The sequence below is a fragment of the Panthera pardus genome, unplaced genomic scaffold (genome assembly GCF_024362965.1).
Source record: "Panthera pardus isolate Hobbes unplaced genomic scaffold, ASM2436296v1 HiC_scaffold_15, whole genome shotgun sequence".
Taxonomy (NCBI): Eukaryota; Metazoa; Chordata; class Mammalia; order Carnivora; family Felidae; genus Panthera; species Panthera pardus.
The window spans coordinates 29,082,524-29,109,756 of NW_026526710.1; the positions used below are offsets into that span (position 1 = coordinate 29,082,524).

A 27,233-nucleotide genomic window follows, 5' to 3' on the forward strand; every position below is an offset into this window, starting at 1 on the left:
ACACAGAATCTGAAGCAGCCTCCAGGATCCAAGCTGTCAGCACAGAGCCTGACGCAGGGCTCAGACTCATGAACCGTGAGATCATGACCTGAGCCGAAGTCAGACACTTTAACGGACTGAGCCACCCGGGCGCCCCTAAAATATTTTCAAGTGAGAGATAAGTCCTAAACCAAAAGTTGGTGATTAAGAGTTTAATCATCTTCCATTTTAAACACTAAAACACATAATTATATACTGTTCTTACATAGTCCTACAGATATTTTTAGGATCTTTCCAATGTATCCCTGAGGTTCCCAAGGGAGGGTCTCTGCCTCTACCAATGAGATCGGACACAAACCTGTGACAGATGGGGCTTCAGGGGAGCAGGGATGTACTTTCCTCCAAGCTGTCCAATAAGGAAAGCATGCATAATTGTCAGGAATGGGATAGAATTATCAAAGGCATATAAGTTACAAAAATCATAGAATGTACTTTTCCATTCTATTGTTTTGCAACAATGAAAAGCTGCAACTTTCATCAGGATGACCAACAGAAGCTACAAGCTCTCTGGGGCAAGACAACAGTCAATACTGCCTCAGGCCACCTGGCTGGTCTGCCTGCCACGTGGACACACACACACACACACACACATCAACTCTCGCACAACTTTGTTTTGCTCCACAGACATTTTACCTCTCCTAGTAATGGGATATCTTCATGGGGGTCAGCAGGAGTTTCTTTCTGGATAAATTGACATAATGGGAAACATTGCCCAAATTCCTTGGTAGCGATCTTTCCAGAGCAATGGTTTCTGTGTGGCATCCATTCTCTCATGCTATCACTCTCCTTGGGCTCCAGCTCCCTCTGTCCCCACCCCATTGTTGCCTCCCCTGACCTGGGTCTGGATTTTTGAGAAAGACTGGACACATATCACCTGTGAGCCATGGTTACGAGCAACAGCAGTGCCTCCAATCACAAAACATGGTTCATAACCATGGATGACAGGACTCAGGTGGAGGTGGCAAGTCATATACACGTACTTGCCTGTAGATGAGTTAAATACTCGTGTGGGTACATGCGATGACAGATAGATAGACAGATAGATAGAAAGATAGATAGATAGATAGATAGATAATAGAGATAGATAGGTAGATAGATATAGATGATAGATGGATAGATAGATCTCCTTAGTAAATCGATTATATAGATAGATGATAGATAGATAGATAGATAGATAGATAGATAGATAGACAGGTATCCTTAGGAAATAGATGACAGATAGATTAGATAGATAGATGATAGATAGATAGATAGATAGATAGATAGATAGACAGATCTCCTTAGGAAATAGATAGGATAGATAGATAGATAGATAGATAGATAGATAGATAGATAGACAGATCTCCTTAGGAAATAGATAGACTAGATAGATAGATAGATAGATAGATCTCCTTAGGAAATAGGATAGATAGATAGATAGATAGATAGATAGCTAATAGAGATAGGTAGATAGATATAGATGATAGATGATAGAGAGAGATAGAGACACATATACATACATACATACATACATGCATACATACAAAGGCAAGTTAAATAATACGTATATGTAGTTGACCCTTAAACAACATGGGTTTGAACTACACAGGTCAACTTAACACAGATTTTATTTTCAATAAATATACTACAGTCCTGTAAATGTATTTTCTCTTCCTTTGATTTTCCTAACATTTTCTTTTCTCTAGCTTACTTTGTTGTAAGAATACTTTATTATATTGTAACAATATAATACATATCACATACAAAATATGTGTTAATCAACTTTATGTTATCAGTGAGGCTTCTCTGGTCAACAGTGGGCTTTTAGTAGTTAAGTTTTGGGGGAGACAAAAGTAATACGAAGATTTCTGACTGAGTAGGTGCATAGCACTCCTAACCCCCACATAGTTCAAGGGCCAACTCTATGTGTAAATTGTCTAAATTATATTATTCCTGTGTCTATGTTTGAATACTCAACAACTCTAAGCAAGGGATATTTGGCTTCTGTTTGCTGAGACAACTGAATCTAAAATTTATCATTTATAACTTTAGTAAAACCCTACTGTCTGTCCTTTCCCTCACTTAGGAACGTCATTAGAATTTTTCTTACACCTCACTACACATTTGAGTCAGAGAGAAATTTTCCTACAAAAGGTAACTAGGAATTGGAAGGAACCAAGGATAAGGATGCTTTTGGTATGCACATTGGAAAAAAGATTTCCTAACACAAAAGGCATGGATTCGTGAGAGATGAAAGATGGCAGCTGATGTGTGTCACCTCCAAAGGGAAGGGGAAAAAAAATGGTGGTCAAGACCTGGGTCAAAGAGTTTTTCACATCAACCACTTGGTTGATTCATCTACCCAGGACTTGGGTAAAAATAACAGCAATGATAATAATACATACTGTTGATTGAACACTTACCATTTTCCAGGCACTCTAGGGAGAACTTTTTCTATGTTAACTCACGTAGGAAAACATTGTGGAAGATTTTGAGATTACTGAAGAAGCCAGAAGAGATTGCTGAACACCTTTTCATTAGACTAACAGACACTCCTCTGAGGATGTTTGACTTTGACTAGACTGTTTCACAACTCAGTAGAGATGAAGATTAACTGAGAGTAATGCGACTTACTCCTATCCACAGAAATGTAGATTGTATCCAATGGAATGCCGTTGATTACAGCCCCGTGGATATTGACCAGTTTTGCCAGCTTTGCATCCATTTCTAAATTCACTTCTTCACTCCTTATCTGATTCTAGATGTGTGCCCCTTGAACCGGTCCTAACATCCAGTGAATCTCACATGTGTCTATGAGCTAAGTACAATATTTGAGACATGTTCATTTTGAAATTATATGAGAGTCATGGTTTGATTGTCTTTCAAAACTTAACCTTTAACACTCATCTCATCTTTGGAATAGTACTATTAATGATGGGAGCAGGGTTTATGGGGGCCTTCCAGCAAGTGGAGAAGGAGACACAGTGAACCACCAACCCATACACAGATTCAATCACTTTATACACACTCCCTCATAATACATGATACTTCTTCTCCAGCACCCCCACCTATAGAAGTAATGAGTGAACAGGAACTTAGTTAGAAGACAGCCCACTCCAAAGTTGGGAAACTACGTGCTTCGGCAGATATTTCCTATGTTGAAAGGAATTGTCGCTTTCTGAAATGTTAGTCAACCTCCTATGAAGAAGGCCTCCTCCTTTCTCTACAAGAGTCTTTTAACTGTTTGAAGGCAAACACGTGATATGCCCACAGTTTTCTCCAGCACAGAATACATCAACCTCTTCCTTATTTGAGATGATTTCAAGACCTCCTCACTATCTTGCGCCTTCTTGTGGCGCTCTGGCTCATAATATCCATCTAGAAACGTGGCACCTAGAGTTGGAAACAATAGTCTGACCCACCCAGAACATCGTTCCTGTGATCTGAGTCCTACAAATGTGTGGGACGCTAAGGAGCCCCGGGTCTACAACATGAAGGGTGCCTATGATTTGCTAAAATTCCTTCATGTCAATGAAGCTGGCCCCAGTTCTTCTTGCCTTTCATACGTACTCACTATGTAGAGCCGAAGATTTTTTTTAATATGTATACTTACTTATTTCTAGTTAGATTCATCAAAAGCATTCATCCTGAAGGAATTAGTAACCTCTTCGTTCAATTTTTACCGAACAAAAAAAGATGCTGCTACCTTCTGTTTATGTTGAATTGTCTTTTTATTCACAAATTAACTCTAATGATTAAAATTTATCAAACTCTCTATTTGATTTAATACCCTATAGTCTGATTATTCCAATGCGATAAGGAATTCATTTTGACACTAAACTACAAATCAATCAATATTTATGGCTACTCTTCATACTTGTTTAGGAATTCATGCTGATGAATTACACATTTTTTTGACAGTTCTTTCCCTAGAAAGCTAGCCAGTTGTGGGAATCCAGTGTGGTGATGACAAGAATCCATGGGTCTGAGATGCTAACAAAGCTGTGAAGATTATCCCAAGGAAAGAAATACCCTCAAAGACCCTTGGGCCTGTAATTAAAGTGATCAACTACCCACTCCCGTAACTCTCCGTCTCCCAGCCCCTGGCCAGGCCAGCCCGTGAAAGCCTAACCTGTAATCAGAATGGGGGAAAAAATAACAAAGCCGAGAACAGGAAACTGTTGATATCTTCTCTACCAGATGTCCCTCTGCTCACTGAAGTTTCAAAAACACGGGAGCTTTAAATCTGACTTCTTTCCTTACAGAGCTCCCAGCCCACCCTCCCTGCTGAGCTCATTCGAGGGCAAACACCCGGGCCCCTCCCTGAAGGTTACTAGCACAACGTTATCCTTGTTTTTCAGCCATTGTTAATTATGCACATGGCGCACTCAAGCTCTATCACATTTTGCCAAAATAACTGTTGGATAAAGGAAAACTATGGTCAGCTCGCTAGTTCATTGATCTTCATGATATCCAGACACTGATTTCTTTTTTTAACCACATTGATTTAAATAAGGAAGGACATTTTGACATCCTGGAGAGACAGAATCTAAATTCTTCGATGTTCTTCACTATAAACATATTGCTTATCGTATGAGTTCTTCATGACATGTAAAGGCCCCTTTGATACTGTATAACCATCATAATCATGGGGAAACAGATATTGAAAGAGGAGGCCATAGGCCAAAGGTCATTAGCAAGGTCAGGGATGAAATCAGATTTAAGAGTGAAAGTTTCCACTTTGTTAGTCATTATTCCCCAGCGAGACTCCAGAACATCCTGTTAGATCTTGTTATGTCTACGTTCAAAGCGAATTTCTATCCTTAGCAAGCAAGGAAACCATCTGAGCAACATCGCAGAATTCAATTATCCAATTTGATTATTTGGGGTATAGAAATGTGGATAACTTTCTCCATGTCAAGTAACAGCCTCGATGTTTCTCTTTAGTTAAATCTGGCTAATTCCTTACACCTAAAATGAGTTCCTAGTTCGCTATTGATTTCATTCCCTCGGGCGAGCCGGAGACAGGAAATTCTGACAGAACCCCTTGACCATCTGCTCTGCACACCTAAGCATTCAATTTCTGAGTGAACAGCATGTGTATTCATTTGTGTACCACTTTAGCTGATGTCTGGAAATCCCCTTCACACACACACGAGAGCCTTGGGTGGGCAATAAAGAGTTTATTTGAACAGAGAACCAAACTGACACCCTTAACACAATGATGTAGCAATAAGGTTAGAGCAGTCACTTGGCTACTCCAACCTGTTAGAAAAAAAAAAAAAAAGTGGAAAACTGTGCCAGTGGCTTCCATGGAGCAGACCAATCCACAGCCCATAGAGAGTACTCAGGGAGATGACAAGAGCTCCCTGGTGACAAAGCTGTCGTCAGGACAGGGCTGGTCCAGGAATTCACAAGAGCTAAGGAGCAGGCCATCCATCACTCACCCTGGCCAACGGAACAAATAAACCATTTCTTGTTTCCTTGAGATGCTTGCAAAAAGAGCTCCTGGGCCCCAGCGTGCACAGAGCGAGCTGCTCAGAGCCAGTTGTGTCCAGGCCTCTCAGATCAAAGATGGGTTTGGGGCAAAAGGAAGTTTTGAATTTGACAGGATTTTCCTGGACACGTTCGAAACAGGAATAACGTGACAGGCCAGGAGCAACAAACTCAACCGCATGAGGTTCTTTTTTTTTTTTTTTTAATTTTTTTTAACGTTTTATTTATTTTGAGACAGAGAGAGACAGAGCATGAACGGGGGAGGGGCAGAGAGAGAGGGAGACACAGAATCGGAAGCAGGCTCCAGGCTCTGAGCCATCAGCCCAGAGCCCGATGCGGGGCTCGAACTCACGGACCGCGAGATCGTGACCTGAGCTGAAGTCGGCCGCTTAACCGACTGAGCCACCCAGGCACTCCCGAGGTTCTTAAGGGCGACGAGGTTGGGTGCGTGGGGGCAAATTCTTCAGGGTCCGAGGTGGTCCTGGTTTAAAGAAAAGCTTCAAGGCTGAAGACTGGCCCTCAGCACAGTAATCCACAAAGCTTGTGGTGAGACTTAGAAGTACAAGGAGGGAGGAGGGGAGGCAGATTAAAGTAAGCAAACGAATTCTTTGACATATGCCTTATGAGTTTTGACACTTTGATAGGAAGAATCTGTTACAGTGCTTAAAAGTTCCAAGCTCACCCCGCAGGGTATAGGGGAAAGGAGCAAAAAGTTCAAAGAGAATAATTACCTGTTATTGATGTATTATATTTAAAGACCCTGGCTGAGGATTAAAGACACTCTCAAGGCCGTTAACAGCCTGCAGTAAACAAGTCATGTTTCAGAGAGGAGGAGGAGGAAAGAATTTCAGAACGATTTCCTCCATCAGTCTGGAACCCTCTGTAGGTAAGGCAGAGGATGCATATCTGCCTTCCACAGAAGGATACATTTCAGACCAGAAAAAAGAGTCATCAGATACTCCCGGAGCTTTGTCTTGGTCCCTGGGGTTTCCTCCTGTGAGCTTTATTCTCTTTCAAGGACTTTGTCTTACTAACCATTATATTCCTGGCACCACAGAAGGATGCGCAGCCAGTAGGGACGCAATGGATTTTAGTTGGCTGGGGGTGGGGGGTGGGGGGCGTGGGGGCGGGGGTTAGTGGGTGGTTTCCTAGTTGAACCCAATTCCTTTTCTGTTTACACTTTAAGTTAAAAATGGGGTGCCTAGGGGGCTCAGTTGGGTGAGTGTCCAACTCTGGATTTCAGCTTAGGTCATGATTCCAGTGTCGTGGGATCGAGCCCTACATTGGGGTCTGTGCTGAGTGTGGAGCCTGTTTAGGATTCTCCCTCTCTCTCCTTCTGCCCCTCTCCCCTGCTGGTTATGTCTCGAAAGAAGAAAGAAAGAAAAAGAAGAAAGAAAGAAAGAAAGAAAGAAAGAAAGAAAGAAAGAAAGAAAGAAGAAAGGAAAAGAAAGAAAGAAAGAAAGAAAGAAAGAAAGAAAGAAAAGGAAAGAAAAGAAAAGAAAAGAAAAGTAAAGAAAAGAAAAGAAAGAGAAAGAGAAAGAAAGAAAGATTGTATCACTGAAGTAACTGGTGGGCCACCAGACCAGCACATCTTCCCTGGCACAGGCCTAGAGAAGGGATGGTCTCTCCCGAATAGTCCCCCAGAGGCAACCACTGGGTATCTCCCCGAAGGATGTACTTGATGGTCCCCTGTTCCTGTTTCCCCTTCTGCGGTATCTGATCTCTCAGCTGAGGACTATTATTCTAATGAAAAACACTTCCAGGAAATCAGTCCAAGACAGATTTAATTTGATGTGGAAAAGAATTTCAAATGCACATTATGTCCATCGGAAATTATGACCAGCTTTAGCTTTCAAGTACCCAGATCTGAAGATGCCACAGAGCTTTGAAGGACACAGGGAGGAGTACTTCCTTGTTTTTTGGGTTTGGCTGGTTTTGTTGTTGTTGTTGTTGTTGTTGTTGTTGTTGTTGTTTTCTTTTTTTCAGGAAATACTGAAGAAGAAAAAGAGGAGACATCTTTCCCCTCCTCCCGGGGAAAAGCCAGTTCTGATCCACATAATCACAACCTTTGCACGGGCCGTGCCTAGCTGTGTGCTGAAGCCACAAGGCTACATGTGGCTGCTGGAGGCTGCCTGGAAGAGCCCAGCCTGCACAGGAAGAGTGCATCTGGTCCCCAGAGGTCACCTCTCTCAACCCACACTCTCCTATAGCACTCCCCTGCCCAGGAGCCCTCGGCCTCTCTACCTCAAAGCTCTGAGCTGAGAATCGAGACATCCCCAGCCCCTCTTCACTTGACTTTCCAAATCCAGTCCCCGCATGTGCCCTCAACAAACCATGCCCTGTATCCTGCAGGTTTGTCCAAAGCTTGTCACCAGACGACACTTCACGGAGCCGTGGCCAATCCTTCTCTCCGCCTTACCACCCAGAAGGGGACAATTGCTAGAGCAAAAAGGGACCTAATCAGCACAGTACCTAAGTTCCAGGATAACAAAATAGAAAGATTAGATGTACTTACGTGCCACTGCCTCTCATCTCTCAGTTTTTCAAGACCCAACCTCAAGGTCCTTGTTAGTTGCGCTTCCTGTGTGCTGGGCTCAGAGGATACACAGTCAGATCAGGCAAGGTTCCTGCCCTAGAAATTCACATTGGTGAACGCACCCTGGCGCACGCTCTCTCTCCGTTTATATATTTTCTTATTGTGGCAAAATATATATAACAAAATTTGCCATTTTAAGCATTTTTAAGTGTTCTATTCAGGGGCATTAATTATATCCACAGTGTTGTGCAATCATCACCACTGTGTCCAGAACTTTTCGTCATCCTGCACAGAAACTCTGTACCCATTGCGCAATAGCTCCCCCCCTCCCCTCCCCCAGCCTCTGGTAACCTCTACACACTTTCTGTCCCTCTGTCTCTCTGAATCTGCCTATTCTACATATCCCATGTAAGTTGGAATTGCACAATACTTTTCCTTTCTTGTCTGGCTTATTTCACTTAGCATAAGGCTTTCGAGGTTCATCCATGTTGTGTATGTATCAGATTTTCATTCTTTTTTAAGACTGAATAATTCCCCCTTGTGTGTACGTCCCCCCCGCCCCCATTTTGTGTGTCCGTTCGTCTGTCGGTGGACACTTGGCCTGCTTCCATCTTTTGGCTGCTGTGAAAAGGGCGCCTATGAACATGGGTGTAGAAGTATCGTCTTGAGTCCCTGCTTTCAATTATTTCAGGTATATACCTAGGAGTGGGGCTGCTGAGTCATCTCTCCATTTATATTTGAGGGACCAACGAATGAACGACCTTTGTCAGCACAGACTCCAATTTGTGCAAAGGCACTAAAGCACAGCACAGCCCGCATAACTGTGCTGCCAGAAGCTGTTCGGAATGGCTCTTCCAGGGGACCCGCAGATGAGGCCACAGGGGCAAGAGCTCTCCTGAAAACCCACCGCTTTCATCTTCTGAGTGTGCTTAATCTGACTAAACTCCCAGGAACAGCCACAACGGGACTGGTTCCCAAATATTCCTCTTCCTTGACATCCAGGACAGAGGTCACCCAAAGAAGCAAACCACCCATGGACCGTTGACAAAGCGGCCTTAGCCCCACCCCTTTTTCTGTCCATCCAGAAAGATCTCAAGCTAAGGAGACATGTTCTTTGGGAACAATCATTCTTATGTATAAGGAGAGACCAACGTTCAGCATTTTACTCTGAACAACTCTGTGGCCCACACCTCAGTCAATAGAAGCAAGTTACCAGAGGTGCAAGAATCTTCTGCAGCCTCTGTCTTGTGGATGCACCCCACGTGGATCAGCTGACTTTAGTGATGAGCTCCATTAGCCAGGGCAAAAATATGGGAAAAGAGGGGGCTGGGGGAGGATGACGTTTTCATTTTCCAGATAAAGACTGAGAAGTGGCCCCCAGGGGTAGAGTGGAGGCAGAGGACAGATCTCCAGGGAAAGGTCAGCCTGGAGAGACAGATGTGAGAGTCATGGACACACAGGATGAGACAAACCAGCTAGGGATATAGCTTCAGAAAGAAAGAGTACCAAGGCCAGAAGTCTGAAGAATTCCATCTAAGAGATAAGTCATCGGAGGGAAGGATAGCAAAAATTAGCGGTCAAGGGAAGCCGTTCAGGGAGGGGTGATCGACAGAACCCAGCAGCACTGAGGCACGGTGCAAGGTAAGGATGCCATGGGGTCTGAGAGCTGGGAGCAGTCCCAGGAGAGCAGGAGGCACTATAGACATGTTGAATAGGGAAGGGAAGGGATGCAGTGGATTCCAAATGGCCGCCACATTTGGTAAACGATGCGATGCATGGTAGGTGCTCAAATGTCTGTTGCATCTGTAAATGAGGGAATAAATACACATTTGGAAAGAAGTAAGTAGAACTATTGTCACTGCTGAATATATGACCGTCTATATTAAGAGTGGGAGGGGCGCCTGGGTGGCTCAGTCTGTTAAGCGTTCAACTTCGGCTCAGGGCATGATCTCTCGATTCACGAGTTCAAGCCCCACATCCGGCTCCGTGCTGACAGCTCAGAGCCTGGAGCCTGCTTCAGATTCTGTGTCTCCCCCTCTCTCTCTCTGCCCCTCCCCTGCTCCATGCTCTGTTTTTCTCTCTCTCTCAGAAAAAAAAAATAAACATTAAAAATTTTTTTTAAAAGAGTGGGAGATGGGCATATTTACAATCGCTAATTAGTTACAGAAAAGCCTCGAGTTTTTTTTTCAAGCCAGATGAACACTATTTAGTGATAGGACAGTAAAGTCGCCCATACTTATAATGAATGCAGCGAATCAGACCACGAAGTACACTAGAAGGTGATTATTAGATACTCGGGGCTTTGAAGATCTGATGATCTGGAAGAGCAGACCTTGTTCTGACTCGGGCCCGCCTCACTAAAGGCAGAGCCAATAGTCTAAATACTTTTGGGTTATCTCACATGTTTAAGAATACGGACGAAAACAGAAAAGATGAGGACCATCGAGAGGCCAACCATCTGAATTATGGGCTGGTTTACCTCAGAATATTAAACTGAGAACCTTCCTTCAATCCTCTCAGGGGCCATGAGCTGAGGAGTGTGATGAACCCAACTCCGTGCACTGGACATAAGGAGAAATGAAATAAAATGAACACTAATCTCCCACATTACAAAACAAAATACCTCACATCCTTGTATCCTGCTTTGGCTCCAGAGTGGGTCTTACTGATAACCTGGGACTATCTCCAGAAAGACTGGAGTCAAGACACACAGAACCAGTGTTCCCCTGGGGGGTCCCGCACACCTCTGTCACTTTGAAAGGAGTGGCGGGGCGGGGGTGCGGGAGGCCTAGGTAATAGACCTTCCGAACTGGCCCTCCTCCCTCCAACCTCCTTATCTCGGTTCCACAAGTCTGTCAACTTACTCCCCGAAAATGCTTTTTGCATCCTATGGCTCTAGACCTCAAGTCTTCAGTGAGTTCTTATTTGTATTTAAAAAAACAACGCAAACTCTTTAGGCTAATGCCATGCTAATTCTCGATTCCCTAGATTCTTGTCTTAACGGTCTTCTATGAATTCTCCAACCAAACTGACCGGCCATTTGTCCTCCAGAAACTCAACCAGGCGGTCCTGCCTCGATGCCGTGTCTCATGGGAGCCCCTCCCCGAAGGGTCTTCTCAACCAGTGGCTCCATCCGTGACCTTCCTCCTCACAGGAAGATACGTATCTAATCTAAGCTTCTTGGGGAGGTAGGCAGAGCATTAAGTTCTTGTGTTTCCCACTGCGTGGCATGGTGCTATTCACACAAAGGCTCAGGAAAAATAATTGAATGCATGAATAGAAAAGTGAATATGAATAGGGGAACCTGGGTGGCTCGGTCGGTTAAGCGTCCAACTCCATTCAGCTCAGGTCATGATGTCACCACTCGTGAGTCTAAGCCCTGCATTGGGCTCTGTGTGCTGACAGCCCGCAGCTCCAAGCCTGGAGTTTGCTTCAGATTCTGTCTCTGTCTCTGCCCCCTCCGCTCATGTTCTCTCCTCTCTCTCTCTCTCTCTCTCTCAAATAGAAATTAAAAAAAATTTTTTTTAAAAGAAGAGTGGATAAATAAAAGAGGAGCTAAATAAAATCCAAAGTTGTAATGATTTTTGGAAACTAGATGTATTCACTGGGGGGTTTTTAACCTGCACTCAGACTTCCTCACGCAATAAAGAAATAGGCTATTTCTTATTATGACACATAACCGGAAGTGCAGCGGGAGGGAGAGTATTAGGGCCGGTTGATAAGTGACCCAGCACAGCCACCAGCAATGCAAGCCTTTCCTATTCTCCCTGTCCCACACCCACCCGGCTGGCTTCATCCTAAGCGGGTGGCCCCACGGCTGTGAGAGCGGCTGCCAGCCGCGACGGGGGTCATGGGTGTTTTCGTTCGAAACTGGTGGGAGATAGCACACTTCCCTACACGCATCCCAGGGAAGTGCCCTGCGGACGACAGCAGCTTGGACTGCAATTAGGGGTGAAGTCAGACCACTTAAGACAAGTAGACTTCCCTGGACGGTTTTCTGACGAGACTAGACAGACACCCTTGCTAACAAGTTGCGCCATCTGGCATGGATGACCTCATCGAATCACCACGTGTGAGGCAGGCACGATTGCTCCCATTTCACTGAAGAGGAAACTGAGACACAGCAACGTCTCGGAACATGTTCTGCTCATGCAGGTTTCAAGCAAGAGAGGCAAGATTTAAAACGTGGGTTCCTAATAACTTCATGGCTTGCAAAATGACCTAACTGGGAGGCTGTAGAAAAGTGCTACTCTCCTGTTTACCAAAGTCAAGAGCCAAGAATTCTTGCCATTAATCATTCCTTAAAGGAGAAATCAGCACCACCCCACCCACTCCACCCTCCAATAACCAAAAACATAAAAGTGTTATTTGGGAACACTTACTTATTATCACTTCACATGCCTGAAATTAGGTAATCGGATTAAAAATTAATCATGAAAATGAACAAATGGGGACTCCAATAAAAGCTAAATAGGTGCCAGGCACTCTCTTAAGCACATGTCATGTACTTTATCATTAAATGGTCACAAAAACCCGGTGAGGTCATACTATTTCCAATTTACAGATTGAGAAAGTGAAGCCCAGGGAGGTTACATAACTTGCCTAAGGTTAACTAGCCAACGACAGGCAGAACTAAAATGTGAACCCTTCCTCTTAAAACCTATTCCAAATCCCCTCCATACATTAATAACTCTTCTATCTGTTATCTCTATCACAAACCTGATCGGGTTCCAAGCAAATTAGGAATGAGTTTCTTTTCCTGGGACAGTTTCCCATCTGTCCCAGGAAAAGAAGAAGGAGACGCCAGGTATGGCCTCTGGAAACCAGGCAATGTTGTTGAAACACCTGCTTGGACCTCCAAAGCATGCCCTCTCGAGGTGGGAGACATCACCCCTAATGGGGCACAAATTAATTCTCTGGGGCCAAAAACCACAGATATTATCATGGTTTGTGGCTTTCCAAAGGTGAATGCTACCCATCAAAAGCTTACTTCTCAGTATTTCATTTCCTTCAACAGGCAGAACTTTAATCGAAGCTAATTTTTCTCCTAAGGGAGGTGATAATGAAAAAAGTGATTGAGAAACACAGCAAGAATCCACTGGGAAGTGAACCAAGACTGAGAATGCCCCCCACCCCGGCTGTACCCACACTCCTTCCCTGAATCTGAATCTGGGCAATGTTGGCTGCTAACCAGGTGGAGGGGATGGGGCACACTTTGGGAAGCACTGCTTCAGACCACAGTCCCCGCCACCAGGCTGCACTCAGGATGGGGCGTGAGCAAGAGAAAATCCTTGCCGATTGCATTTTCTTTCTTGCCTTCTGAACTCAGAATGTCCTGATGCTCAGCTCTGCTCCAACCAGGCCAAGCCTGGGGGAAACCTCCACCAGAGAAGAACAGAAAGAGAAAAGCATCTGTCTGCACGGTTTTTTGTCCCCCTTGCAATCTACACGCAGCAGCGTTACCCAGCCACCCCCTCCCCAAACACACACTCTGCCTGCCGTTAGTACATCTCAAAGGGTTTCAGGCCTGTGTCCATGAGGATATGGGGACGGATTTATTCAGCAGGAACGTGGTTACAGACAAAGGAGAAGGAGGAGGGGAAAGAAGCAGAACTCTGCCAGGAATTCCTCTTGCAAAGGGAATCTGCCGAAGAAGATAAGGAGAAACGGAGACTCAGACTCGGAAGGTGGAGTGAGTCCCCCAAGTTGCAGGGAGTTAACAGCAAGGCTGAGCACAAAACCCGGAGAGCCGAGCCAGGGTGCTCACTGCCTATCTGCACAGCCTCTTACAGCCAGGAGTTCTTCTAATAGCACGCACTAAAAGAAAATACTCCAGAACGCTGAAATTGCCTGAGCACCAGCACCTTTTCATCTCCTCCACTCGGCAGGACCACCTTCTTGGTCCAGGTTTCACCCACTCGAACCTAAGCCACCGACACTTGCCTGTAACAAAGCATTTCCAAGCTGGTTTTGGAGGGGGGCCGCCAGGCTATCCTTGACCACCTCCTCCCTTGCCCCTCCTCAGCCCATTGGGTATTTTCCGAGCGCAGGCATTTGGTTTGGCCCTCGCCTAGCGTCCACAGGCGTCCTTGACTGATGAAACAGACATGTCTCCGGCGTGATTTGTTTGTTTGTTTGTTTGTTTGTTTGTTTTGCTGTCCCCTAAAGATATACGTACTGGATTCTTCATGGCCTAGGATCTTAACCTCCTTCATTTCAGACATTGCACCCAAAACTGCAAGAATCCCTAAGTGCACAGCATCTTGCTTTATGTGGCATTTCTGCGGACATCTATAAAAATCAAATTCAAAGTTTAATTTCCATCTTTGGGACCAGTAAGTATTTTCATCAGGGATTTTTATTTCACTTAGTGATTTTTTTTTTCTTAGTGCTTTTTCTAAAAAAAAAAATTATTTTGGATGTGAGCGGGTGTGCAAGGGCAAGGGTATGGAATGATGTTTCTTTGATTATCCCACTTAATCAACAACCCCAATTGTCACCCCAGAGCATCTTACGCATTGCTAAACCATGTGTTCGCAATCGGCAGTTGTTCTGTGAGCCGGGCTAGCAATACGTTTTTGGCTTTTGAATTCAATTTCGGCAACCTTGAGAAGGCCCAACATAAGCTGGGCAGGAGTTTGAATGGCATTAGCTTAATTTGGATTCTATAGAAGCCCCTCTGTCGAGCCCCTCTTCACCCCTCTGTTCCAGGACATCCGTTTGCACGTACACACCAATCTCTCGCTTAGTTGTGGGCCTCTTAGGCCTGGATGGATAAAGCGAAGGGAGCAAACAAGTCCACTGTCTGATTGACCGAAGCGTGTGTCTGCATGAGAAAGCCTGGGCATTTTTACACGATGAGGATAATGAAGCCGGCAAGGTTTCTGCCGAGCCCTGGCTTTTAATTAGTCAGTGACGCTTGATAAATTGCTCACCTCTTGGGCTGTATCTTCACATCCTCAGACATCTGGAGGGAAACTGGAAAGGAAATGTCCTGCTCATTCCAAAGAGCCAGATGTGTGCCATCACGCAGAAGGAATGTCCAGATGCCGGACGTCTCCACTGTATTCCTCCAAGCGAGGCTTTCCTGTAGTCTTTTGGAAAGTCAGATGAAGAACTTCTTTTTTTTTTTTTTTTAACGTTTATTTATTTTTGAGAAAGAGAGACAGACAGTGAGTGGGGGAGGAGCAGAGAGAAGGGGAGACACAGGATCAGAAGCAGGCTCTAGGCTCTGAGCTGTCAGCACAGAGCCCAACGCGGGGCTCGAACCCATGGGCCACGAGATCATGACCCGAGCCAAAGTCGGAGGCTCAACCGACTGAGCCACCCAGGTGTCCCTAGATGAAGAACTTCTAACTGAGACTTCCTGCACTTCAAACCCTTTAGCAGAGATAGGGGCATAAGTGAATAAACTCATTTTATTATGAGACTAAGGAATTCTCTCTTTTTCAAATTAGAATTCTGTGTTTAAATGGACTTCCTTACATACATGGAGTGTGTAAGAGTAATAACCTGAGTGTGCGTGTGTGTGTGTGTGTTGGTTAGAGCAGGGATTTTGAAATAAAGCTACCAGTCACTGTTACCTGAAAAGGTTTCTAGAAACACAGATCCCTGTTCCAAACTGGATCTGTTGAACTAAAGAACTGTATCTGTTGAAATTCCAATTTTGGAATTCAGAAATCAGTATTTTTTAAATGCACCCAGTTGGTTGTGGCATCAGAGCAGAGTGGCATTTGGGAACCAGAAAGTGGGGAAATTGAAGCTCAGTCACAAAGCTGGGTAAGTGGTGAGGCTGAACATCCAAGATCCCAGGCTAAAGGCTTGGTTCTCGTTCAATTACAGGCTCCTGCCTGGCCAAGGCAGACGTCATTCCCAGAACACTTCCCCTCAGCCCTGAAGTCTCGTTGATTAGAGCTGAATCGGGAGATTAATCTATCCTCTGATCTAGCCCAACCTGTTTGTTTTACAGATGAATAAACTTTGACCTAAAGAGAATAAGTGACTCTTCTGGGAACACCCAGATGAGAACTTAAATTTCCTGATTTTGTCAGAGTTCTTAAAAAAGCACCACCTTTCTGGTTTAGTAACTAGCTCTCCCCATGACTTAAACATTAAAAAGTCCCCCTGGAAAGATAGCCACATTTAATGGTGCTCAATTAATTTCCTAAAAGTTCCAGGTTTAAGGATCTCTGCAACTAAGTCCTTCTAGAATCCCATAGTGCACCTGGGCTTTGTGTTTGTTTGGTTGTTTGTTTGTTTGCCGGTCTAGATAAGAAATATTTCCAAATTTATCTCAGAAGTCTGCTTTTGTGATCCCAGCTCTGTGAGCGTTTCTTTAGGGGGTGAAAAGTTTTCAAATGATTACCTCGTGGCACTTGGAGACTCCAGACACATGTTTCGACAGTTTTCCCTGAGGCTCCCAACTCACATGTTGCTTACTGCTAAACTGTGAGTTAATATGACTGCTTGAGATTTAGACCTCAACAACCCGCCCACTGACATACTCTGGAAGCTTCCTCTCTCCATCCCACACCCAAGATTTGACTGTTGACACTATCACATAACTTACCTCAAACTCAGATTGCCAAGACGGGTGCATGGGGCTCCTACTGTCTTCTGAAGTGTAGCCGTGAATATGTCTGGATTCACAATTGCCTCTCAGCCTCAACGTGTGCATTGAAGGTTCAGGTCACTGAGGTGGAAACTTCACGCTGAAGACTTCTACTGAGATGTGTTTCGGTGTGTGCCTGCAGGGCAGCAAAGGTGGCGAAGGCAGACGGGTCAATGACCTGGTTCCTGCTGTGCTTCCCTGACAATGGCCAGATTTGTTCTCATTTCTTCAAGGATTTGGGGACTTTCTCCTTCTCTTCCAAGCTCGAGGTACCAACAATTCTTATTTATTAGAGAAACAACACCTCATGCAATTATGGGAAAACTAGGGAAATAAGGCTCCAAAAGAGGGATTCTTTAACTGGAACTGGAGAGGGATGGCACCAATGGACAAGTCAGTACTTGCCAGAGTTGCTGGGACCAGGCACGCCCATCTCCCAAGAGACGAGCCCGTGGAGAAGGCTGTGGAAGGCAGGTCTCGCTCACTGGTGGCCAGCAGGGCCAGCTGTCAGGAAGGTGAGTTGGAGGTGGAGTGGGGCACAGCAAGGATAGTGTGGGCCCCACCAGCAACTGTCTGACGGACTCTCACTGAGGAGCAGAAAGAACAGCCCGGAATCCACTCGTGTCTCTACATTTGTCTCTCGACACATCTAACCACAACTATCTTCAGAAAGTAATGGCTGCTGCTTTCTTTCCACCTTTCAAGCATCACATGATTTCTCTTTGAGTGTGTCTAACTCACATCCACACAATGACCCTTGGGAACATATTTCCAGTGTAGCCAAGTTAACACTGCACAAAACCACCACAGGCCACCCTTTTTCAATGAGACATCCGTATATACCTTTTGAAAGCATTTTCTAAGCTTATTTATTTTGACAGAGAGAGAGAGTGCACAAGAAGGGGAGGGACAGAGAGGGGGAGAGAGAGAATGTCAAGCAGGCTCCATGCTGTCAGTGCAGAGCCCAACACGAGGCTCAATCTCACAAACCGTGAGATCCTGACCTGAGCCAAAATCAAGAATTGGCCACTTAACAGACTGAGCCACCAGGCACCCCTTAGATCATGTTTATTTCCCAAGTAAGGATGATAACAAAACTACGTTTTCACCCAAAATGATGCAACTACCATCACATGACCAAAGACAGACTAAGTCTCTCCCTAAAGCAGCATACAAAATCCTACTTGTTACTTCATCCATCTTTGGAGGACCATGTCATGCAATCTTTTATAAGGTAAGACTGAAGTTTTTTCCTCTCATTAACCTGGTCATAACGAATCCCCAGTGATGCCATATGTGGATGCTGAGAAAGAGGAGGCAATAAAGCGGGACTGGGAGCCATGAGTATCTGAGCCATTTGTTTGTATAATTTACATGTGGCTTATCACAAGACTGATATTGTACATGTTACATCCAACCGATGACAGAAAGCTGTGCCTGCCCAACTTTATGACTTGGTCTGTCAGAAAACATTCAGTTCATGATGGACGGTACGGATTCCGTGGTTAAGTGTTCAGTCTCTGCTCTATAAAGACATAGAGACTGAGTCTTGTAATGAGGCAAACTCTATTTTTCAAATGAAGAGCCATCTGCAGAACGGCATGGCTATGCTCCAAAATCCTAAAGATCTTCTCTCTGATTCATTCACAAGGAGCTGCCAAAGTTTCAGGATAGCATCCATGTGTCAGAGACATGACGCGTCATAAAACATCCTTCATCGCAAGGTCAACCTGGCAACACAGCTTGCCAAGCCATCTACCACAGAGCCTTCTTTTGTTGGGGGACCCACTCAGAACTGGTACCTTGTGGAGTCTTTCAATGAATGATGCAGATGACATGACCAAATGAAGTGCCTGCTGCCTTCAACATCCAAAAAGACCCACTAGACTTGTGTCTTCTCCTTAGTGGAGGAAGTGCAAGATATGGAGAATTCTCTTTCAGCGTGTTTTGGCGCCTAGAAAGTCTCACTGAGCTAAAGCTCCTAAATTTTTATGGGATCCATTTCCACCCTCGGTTACACATATGTCTCACCGAAGTGTCTAGGTCAGTGTCCCCCAGCTTACTTCTCGCTCACTAGGTCCAATCAGCATATCATCAATGGCCATCAGTATAATAGATCAGTATGATGTCCCGTGGGATAGAGGGACAAGCAAGAGCCCTGTGGATTAGATTATGACAGAGGACTAGAGACGAGTTTGTTTCAGTGAAGGCACATTGTTAGCCCTGCCAGCTAAGCGCACGCTGCTTCTGGTAACCTTCACTAACATGTATAGAGGGGAAGAGGCATCTGCAAAATCCTGGTAGCTGCATGTCAGATGCTAGAAGATGTGAAAAATGTACACATGTGGAATAACAATTGCCATTGGAGTCGCCACGTGACTGAATGCACAATGACCCACAGTTGGCTCCTAAAATCCATCTGTCATCTGCGTAAGCCAAACAGGAAAGTTAAATGAAAACACTGTCGAATTTGCTAACTTTGACTTTCAAGTCCTTAATAGTAGCACTAACCCCTGCAGTCCCTCCAGGAATGCCGTAATGCTTCTGTGGCAGTTCTAGAATCTTCCACTTGGCCTTTCCCACCATAATAGCCCTTAGGTCATCCCATGGGTCAGGAAACCAATGTGGGGATTCTGCCAGTTACTGAGTGTGTCTTTTCCAATTATGTAGCCCAGAACTGGAGATATAAGCATAAAATGGGTTCAGAGATACACTTGGCCCACTGTGAAATGGACCTGAGTCAAAATCCTATTAATCGCTTGACCGTAACAATCCCCTGCTCTGGCTGATGGGGGTTGAGTCCCTAAGAGGTTGAGTCCCTAAGAGGTAGTGTCATTTCACAGCCAGCATCTAACAATTCTCTCAAAGTCTCACTCGTTCCCCTTCCTCAACATGCAGTCACCTGCAAAATGGCTGCACATCCCTCTGGAGAAGGCCAAGGACATCTACAGTATGCACCTGTGGCTGTGCTTTAGGGTCAACCTCACTGCCGATGAGCAGTCACAGCCACACCTCCATTTGCTCTGAGAAGCCAAATGGTGGGCACGCTCCTCAGAGTGATGGACTCTTCTCCAAACATGCCTTCTTATCCACCAAGGGCATCTTCCACTATGTGTCTGGACAGTCTTACACCCCTACAGTGTCGCTTATTGGGGAGACTAAGGCTCTGCAGCTACCCAGAAAGAAAAAGGCTGCCTAGCCTCTGCTCCCCTCTTGGGGGAACATGAGCCCCTAATGAGATTCTTTGCATATAAATCCGTTAGCACCTTGGTTAAAAAAAAGAAGAAGAAGAAAGAAAAAGAAAGGCCCTAAAGTCAGGTATTACAAATCCCCTCTGTATTCATTTCCTTCATTTCCTAGGGCTGCTGGAATTACCAGCAACCTAGGTGGCTTAAAATGACAGAAATGTATTTTCTCACAATCCTAGAGGCTAGAAGCTAGAAATCAAAATGTCAGCCAGGCCGTTCTCCCTCTGAAAGCTCTAGGGTAAGGATCCTTCCTTGCCTCTCCAGCCTATGGTGACCTCAGGCATTCTCTGCTCATGGTGTCATGCCAATGTCCTCTCCACCTTCACCTGACCTTTTCTTCTATGTGCACCTCTGTGCTCACCTCTTCCTATAAGGACCCCAGTCATTGGACTCAGGGCCTTCCCTACCCCAGCATGAACTCAACTAATTACGTCTGCAAGGACCCTGATTCCAAACAAGGTCACGTCCTCTGGTTCAGGGTAAACATGAATTCTGGGGGGACAGGCTTCAATCCCCCAAGCTCTCTGACAGTATTTCTCAGCCTTAATGGCCTTGCAAGCCCTTGAAGGCTCCTTTCAGACTCATGTTGCCCAGATTCCCATTCTACCTCCTGAGATTCAGCGTTAGTCTTGCTAGAATGGAATCCAGGCGTATGCACTTTTGAAAGCTCCCCAGGTGGGTTTTACTGACTGTATCTCAGAGGTCCGCATGGCGTGTGACTTCCCAGCCATCCTAGATCCAAAGAGAACAAAGGTCTACGCCCTCCTCAAGTCCGGCTCCCAATCACTGCTGACAACCAACTGTCCAGCCCACAGGGATTCTGCAAGATCTACAACCACCATCCAAACTTTTACTTAAAAAAAAAAAAAGCACAGGACATTGCATCCACATGGCCAGAGTTAGGTCCTACACACAGTGAGTACTGCTCACTCAGATCTACTGCACCATTTTTACTTTGGGCATCTACACTGTCCCCTAAAACACCCCAGGCGGTAGGTTTCCCGGAGGTGACAACACTTCTCAGTTAGATGACATCTCGTCATGCCATGCCTCCAAGGTGCACAAAACCCTCAGAAAAAAACACGGGCCCTCTTACTCTTGATGCTCCCCCAACAGAGCATCTCTTGTAGGTTAGGATGTCCCTGGAGGTGGGACGGACCCCCTCTGTATTCTTTCCTATCCTGGTGCCCAGCCCAGATGCCCATCTTCCTCTCTTCCGATATGCACACATGTACCTACGTTCCCTTTGGCAAAGCCCTATGCGGCAACCCCACATTCCTGCCTTCCCCAGCGTTTACATACATATCCCCTTAGCCCACCTCTATGGACTTACATGAAGATGCACAAAAATGTGTTTGCGTGTCTTCGGCTATGGTCTGACAGGTTTCATTTTAGGATGAAGTCAAAGACTATCTCCCCGGGGCGCCTGGGTGGCTCAGTCGGTTAAGCGTCCGACTTCGGCTCAGGTCATGATCTCACGGTTCAGTTTGTGGGCTCGAGCCCCAATTTGGGCTCTGTGCTGACAGCTCAGAGCCTGGAGCCTGCCTCGGATTCTGTGTCTCCCTCTCTGTCTGCCCCTCCCCCACTCACACTCTGTATCTCTCTCTCTGTTTCTCTCTCTCTCTCTCTCTGTCAGAAATAGAGTAAAAACAAACCAAAAAAAAGACTGGTTTCTCTAAACCAAAACACTGGTAGTTTTCCTCGCTAGCTTCAAAAAAAGAAATTCTCCTTTGTTCCATGTTAGTTAAATTTTCCAATTGCAGAAGAAAGGCTTCGTTTTTCACTTAGTAATTAAACTTCCTAGATGAAATAAATCTGCATTTATTTCAACCCTGAATGCTCACAGAACTGGGGATTTTCCATTATAGAGTTGCCCCAAAATTGTCCTCCTAAAACGGTGCCTTGGGCTCCGGAGGACGGCTCTGATTCTGGGCTGCCTTATTATTGGGGCTCATTATCGTGTCTTCTCTCGATGCCACTACCGTGACTTAGCGGCAGGGAGGTATGGCCAACTTGCCTGGTGAATGGCAGATGACTGCTAATTATTCCCAATGCTCTTCCAAAGTCAGCTAATTCTGACATGTTTAATAGCAGATAATAAAATATATAATCATAATGTTATATACTGTATATAATATAATAATAATAAGCTATGTTTTGTATCACCTAGTAGGCTATAGAAAATTCTTGTGAGGATACCATGCTAATAAAACAGATCATTTGATTACACAGGAAAGTGGCCTTGGCTTATCTCTTTGAACTTTCCTCCACAATAGTGAAACACTCTCTCTCTCTCAATCTCTCTCTCTCCTTCTCCACCCTGCTCCCATCCAACTTGATGTTTCCATCCCTGGTTGTTTTCTTTCAAATTCTCTGCTCGGGGTATTAATATCTTTGTGGTGAGAAGCACCTCTTCCTATTCCTGGAAAACTATATATAAAGCAAAGGAAGTGAATCAGGTGCCACAAAAAGGACACAAAGAAATCTTGCCCCAGTGTTTTTCCCCAAGGCTATTGAACGCGGTCCTGCTGCTTCCTGCGGTTCCACCTGGAAGGGAGCCCCAACAGGATGAGGAGACAGGTCTCTGCCCTCTCATGGAAATTGTGTGTGCAAATGCCACTCGCTCCTTCTAGGTTTGCCTTGGGGCAATGGCTAAACAATCAGAAGAAAGCACAACCCCTCGGGCTCACCGATACCCTGGGGCATCTTTGACATCCTCGGCAGGAACCCTCCTTGCACCTGAAGAAGAACCCAAGTCCCAGAGGAAGCCCAGAGTGGGGGCGGGAAGATTCAGGTGATCCGGTCAACCGGCCAGCTCTGCTGTATTTTGAGGATGTCGTTCCCATCCCCATGCCTCAGTTACCCCATATTTAACAGTCAAGGAATTCAATTTAGTGACCTCTCATATCCTTCAAGATCCAGTGATCTGAAATGCTAAGGCAATGCAAACTGCTAACAAACATTGGCAATACGTCACCTCCGTTCTAGTCATTTAACTGAATTGGTAACACATATTTCATTAAAAAAAAAAAAAAGGTCTCAGTGACTTGCATACACATCTAAAAGATTTGCACAAACAGGAAGTTTGTACCTATCCGTGAATATTTCACTCAATGCCCACCTCCCAGGGGCTTACTTGCCATTGCAAGCAACTGTCCAGCGCTCACGCCTTACTCCTCGACGTGGCTCAGCTTTTATTGATTTATTTCGGGAGTAAGTTCCTGGTTGCTACTTGCCTTGTTAGAAATAAGACTGCCATGTAAAAACTAAAGTATGACATAATTCAATGGACCTACAGCAGAGACATGTTAACTTACGTAGAAGAATAACAGAAACACCGCTGCGTGCTCCCCACACCAGCTCCGTTGTCCAGGAATGCTGGAAGACACCTTTCTCAGCCTCCCTGAAAGTTGGGTTTGACCCGCATGCCTGAGCCTTCCTCACGAGCCTGTGAGCAGCAGTAATGCCCCAGCCGGACCAGGGCAGTGGGGAACAGGTGTACCTTCTCCACGACCACTGACATCTGCACGGTTGGAAGCAGAGAACTCCCAGGGGGCAGAGCCGCAGTGAGAATCTCTGTGGGTCCCTGAGTCCCAGTTGGAGAAGGGCCTCTGAGAGAGACGTCGGATCACCTCAGATGCGGTGCGGGCAAGGAATCGACTTGTTTGTGTTAAGCCACTGACACGTCGGGGTCTATAACTCCAGCAAAGCCTACCCTATCCCGAGACTTCAACAGGCCCGTCCCAAAAGCAGAGAATAAGTGTTCCCAAGACTGTCAGCCACTGCCCCTACCCAGCACTGTCCTGGAAGGTGGGGGAGCTTCGTCCTGGGAGCTTTTTCTGGCTCCCACTGGAAAGTCTCCCAGGAGGTAGAAACTGATACGGTTATTCAGTCAACTTGTCTAGTTACCTGAAACTATTAAGTTACCAGTTCAACCCGGGTCCCTCGTTCATATTCACAGCTCACCGAAAATCTAATTCTGATTCGGTATCTGATACAGTTTTATTGACAGGGAGAGGATATCACATGAGATGAATTTTGAGTTAAAACACATCTGTGAAAGGAGCGCCTGAGTGGCTCAGTCAGTTAAGCATCCCGCTCTTGGTTTCAGCTTTAGGTTGTGATCTCACAGTCTGTGGGATGGAGCTCCACGTAGGGCTCTGTGCTGACCATGTGGAGCCTACTTGGGATTCTTTCTCTCCCTCTTCCCCTCTCCCCCCGCCCCACCTCGTTCTCTCTCAATCTCTCAAAATAAATAAATAAACATTTTTTTAAAAAGGGAAAAAAAAACATTCCTGTGACAGAGTCTAATAATTAGACATAATCAGTTCTGGCTTCTGGCATACTTCTAGCCCCTTGTAGGGGAAATGTCCCTGCCCCTAGGCCCGGCTGATGGGCCAATTTAGGCAGCCATGTTCTGACCACGGGGTTCCCAAACCACAGTCTAGCTTATGACTCATTCATTTTTTTCATTCATCCGCTCTACAAGTATTTATTAAGCACCTACTATGTGCCTGTTATGGGCACTGGGGAAAGGGCAGTGAACAAACTCCCTGCTGTCATGAATATTGTATTCTGGAGGCTGGAAGGCGGCCGCTAAGTATGAAAATAGATAAATAGATAACACGTCAGATGGATATAAAGAGCAGAAAATGAAAGTAGGGTAAGGAGGATAAAGAGTGTGATATGGGGCAAAGGAGGGACTGCCATTTCTATGTCTCAAAGGAAAGGTTTCTCTGGTGAGGTGACATTTGAGCAAGACAGTGAAGAAATCAGGGAGACGGCCGTGTGGGCTTTTCCCAGATCCAGGGGAAAGTGTGGTTGTGAGAGGAACAACGGTTGCAAAAATCTTTAGGTGGAGCAAGCTTGTTTGGTCAAGAAACCGCAGGAAGCCAGAGGGGCCCAGAGGATGAACAAAGGAATAATAGGAATGAAGATCCATGGGGAACAGGGAGCCATAAAGCACAGGCTCATGTGGGCACGGCAAGGGCTCTGGCTTTGAGTAGAATGGGAAGTCATTTAAAGGTGTGGAGCCAAAGAGGGGCACTATCTGACTTAGACTTTAAAAGGGTAGGTCTGGTTGCTCCATTGAGAGGAGACACTAGGGCAATACGTAGAAGCAAGGAGATCCATTGGGAAGTCATTACATAATTCAGGTGAGTGATAAATGATGGTTCCTGTGGCCTATGGCATAGTTCATCAAATTCTCTTAGGGATCTGAACGGATAATACCAGGAGAATGAAGCAGGGAACTTCAGGGACAGCCACTGAGAATGCATGAGGCAAAGAGCTCGGGGCCCCTGGGCACAAACAGCCTCCCCTGACCCCCAACCCCAGACGCTGGCCTCACTTCCTGATACCAATAGCTTCACCTCTGGGGTGCTGAATCTTGTCTGCGTGGATATATAAAACCCATGTCAATCAGCTGTATCAGTCAGCTATTGCTGCATAACAAACCATCCCAGAACTCAGGGGCAAGCAATACTATGCATTTATTATCAGGGTCAGAGATCTACAGTTCAGCTAGGGAAATTCTGCTTTGGGCTACAGTCTACAGGCCAGCTGGGGAAGCTCTGCTCCATGCAGTCATGCCGCCTTAGGCTGAAGAGGCAGCAGCTTCTTGATGGCATTTTTTCCACGTGAAAGCTGGAAGCTCCCAGAGGGGCAAGCAAAAACATGTAATGCCTTCTATTGCCAAAGATTGTCAACCGTCAGAGCAAGGGAATATACTTCTACTCCAGTGGGAAGAATGCAGAGTCGCATGGAAAAGGTGTGGATCCCAAGAGGGTGAAAGATCGGGAATAACAATGCAACCTATCACATCACCCCATTGGGAACCGAGTCAATGACCTCTGGTAGAGTTTCTCAGACACTGGCCCTCATAAGAATTGCCTCCAGCACTCATCAAATACAAATTCCTGGCCCCACTACCAGAGATCCAGATTAAGTAGGTCTGAGAGGGAGCCTGAAAATTTACATTTCTAACAAGCTCCCAGGTGACCCTGCCACTGCTGGTCTACAGGCCACATGTCCAATAGCAATGACCCATAGTGCATTCCTAAGAACTGAGTATCAGATCCATGGGACAGTAGGTAAAAATATTTTAATTCTCCAGATAATATCTAATATCCCATAGTGCAATGGTAGGTCATCTCCTTAGCTGTGGAGGGAGAAGCCTATCAGACACATCTGAAGACAGACCTTGCAGGAATCAACACCTTGTCTCTCCCTTGACCTTGAGTAACTGAGAGCACACAACTTGTGCTAAACTGCTCAGTCTCTCTCTCTCTCTCTCTCTCTCTCTCTGCCAAATAAGGATTATAACTTCTAAAAAGCATGCTATAAACCTACCCCCAACCCAACCCTCCTTCCACTGAGCTCATACACAATCTCTTTTAAAATAGTTATGGCAGAGTGTCCCAATTATCTCTTTTCAACTCCGTTTTCCCCAGAGCTGGTAAACTCTGTGACAGCCACCTCGTGTCCTCTCCATGGGTCTCCCTAAAGTCTAACACTTATTAAGGTCTCAACTCATGTTTGTTGAGTGAATAAACAAGGAGAAGTGCAAGATGTTGGTCTCCTAGAGAGACAGGACCCTTGTGAAACCATTTGAGAACACTGCAAAGGGTCTGTTCCCCCACCCTGTCCCAGGCCCCTGACCAACCTTCAGTCTTTCCTGAATTCACAGAAAGCAATGGTTTTCTTCATGGTTGCATATGAGAAGTACCAGGAGATATTTAAAAAATCTCAATGCCCAGGCCACCATCCAAACCACTTAAATCAGAAGCCTCGGGGCAGGACTAGACATCAGTAATTTTTTAAGCTCCTGGTGATTTCCACATGCATCCAGGACCGAGGACAGCTGAGTGATCAGAGGACGGCCCGCTCCAAGGACAGCAGTGACACCTGTGAGGCAGAGACAGGGGTACCAATGAGTCATGGATGGAGTTTAACCATCCCTGCCACGGGCACTGCAGCTATTTAGAATCAACAAACAAGCTGGAGAAACAAGAAACAGATTCTCCCAACCTTGTTATGAAAACAAGGGATTAGCTGTTATTGCATAAAAGCTGGTGCCTCACTAATCCTTACAGAACCTGTTTTGTTGTGAGTTCCAAAGAAGCCATGGGTCCTTGGAAGGCCTTCTTGGCTAATGAATGGCCTGCCCACAGGCTAGGAGAGAGCAGCTGGCAGTGGGGCTGGTCCAGGGGCCCCTTGAGAACACAGGAGCTGGGGGGAACAGGCCCTGAGATCACAGAGGGTGGCATATCACAGGGTGAGGAGCACACGGAAATCACGTGCCTGGAAAGTTGGACAAAGGCCA

The 27,233-nt window shown here is 45.6% G+C and overlaps 1 long non-coding RNA gene across 1 annotated transcript; it reads right to left on the reverse strand.

Annotated features, from left to right (window-relative positions):
* Positions 1–7,280: 7,280 nt before the first annotated feature.
* On the reverse strand, positions 7,281–10,858 carry LOC109248648 (uncharacterized). Its single transcript, XR_008422079.1, has 2 exons — positions 7,848–10,858; positions 7,281–7,506 (listed from the first exon to the last, which is right to left on the reverse strand). It is a non-coding gene; the product is annotated as an uncharacterized LOC109248648 (long non-coding RNA).
* Between the last annotated feature and the right edge of the window lie 16,375 nt (positions 10,859–27,233).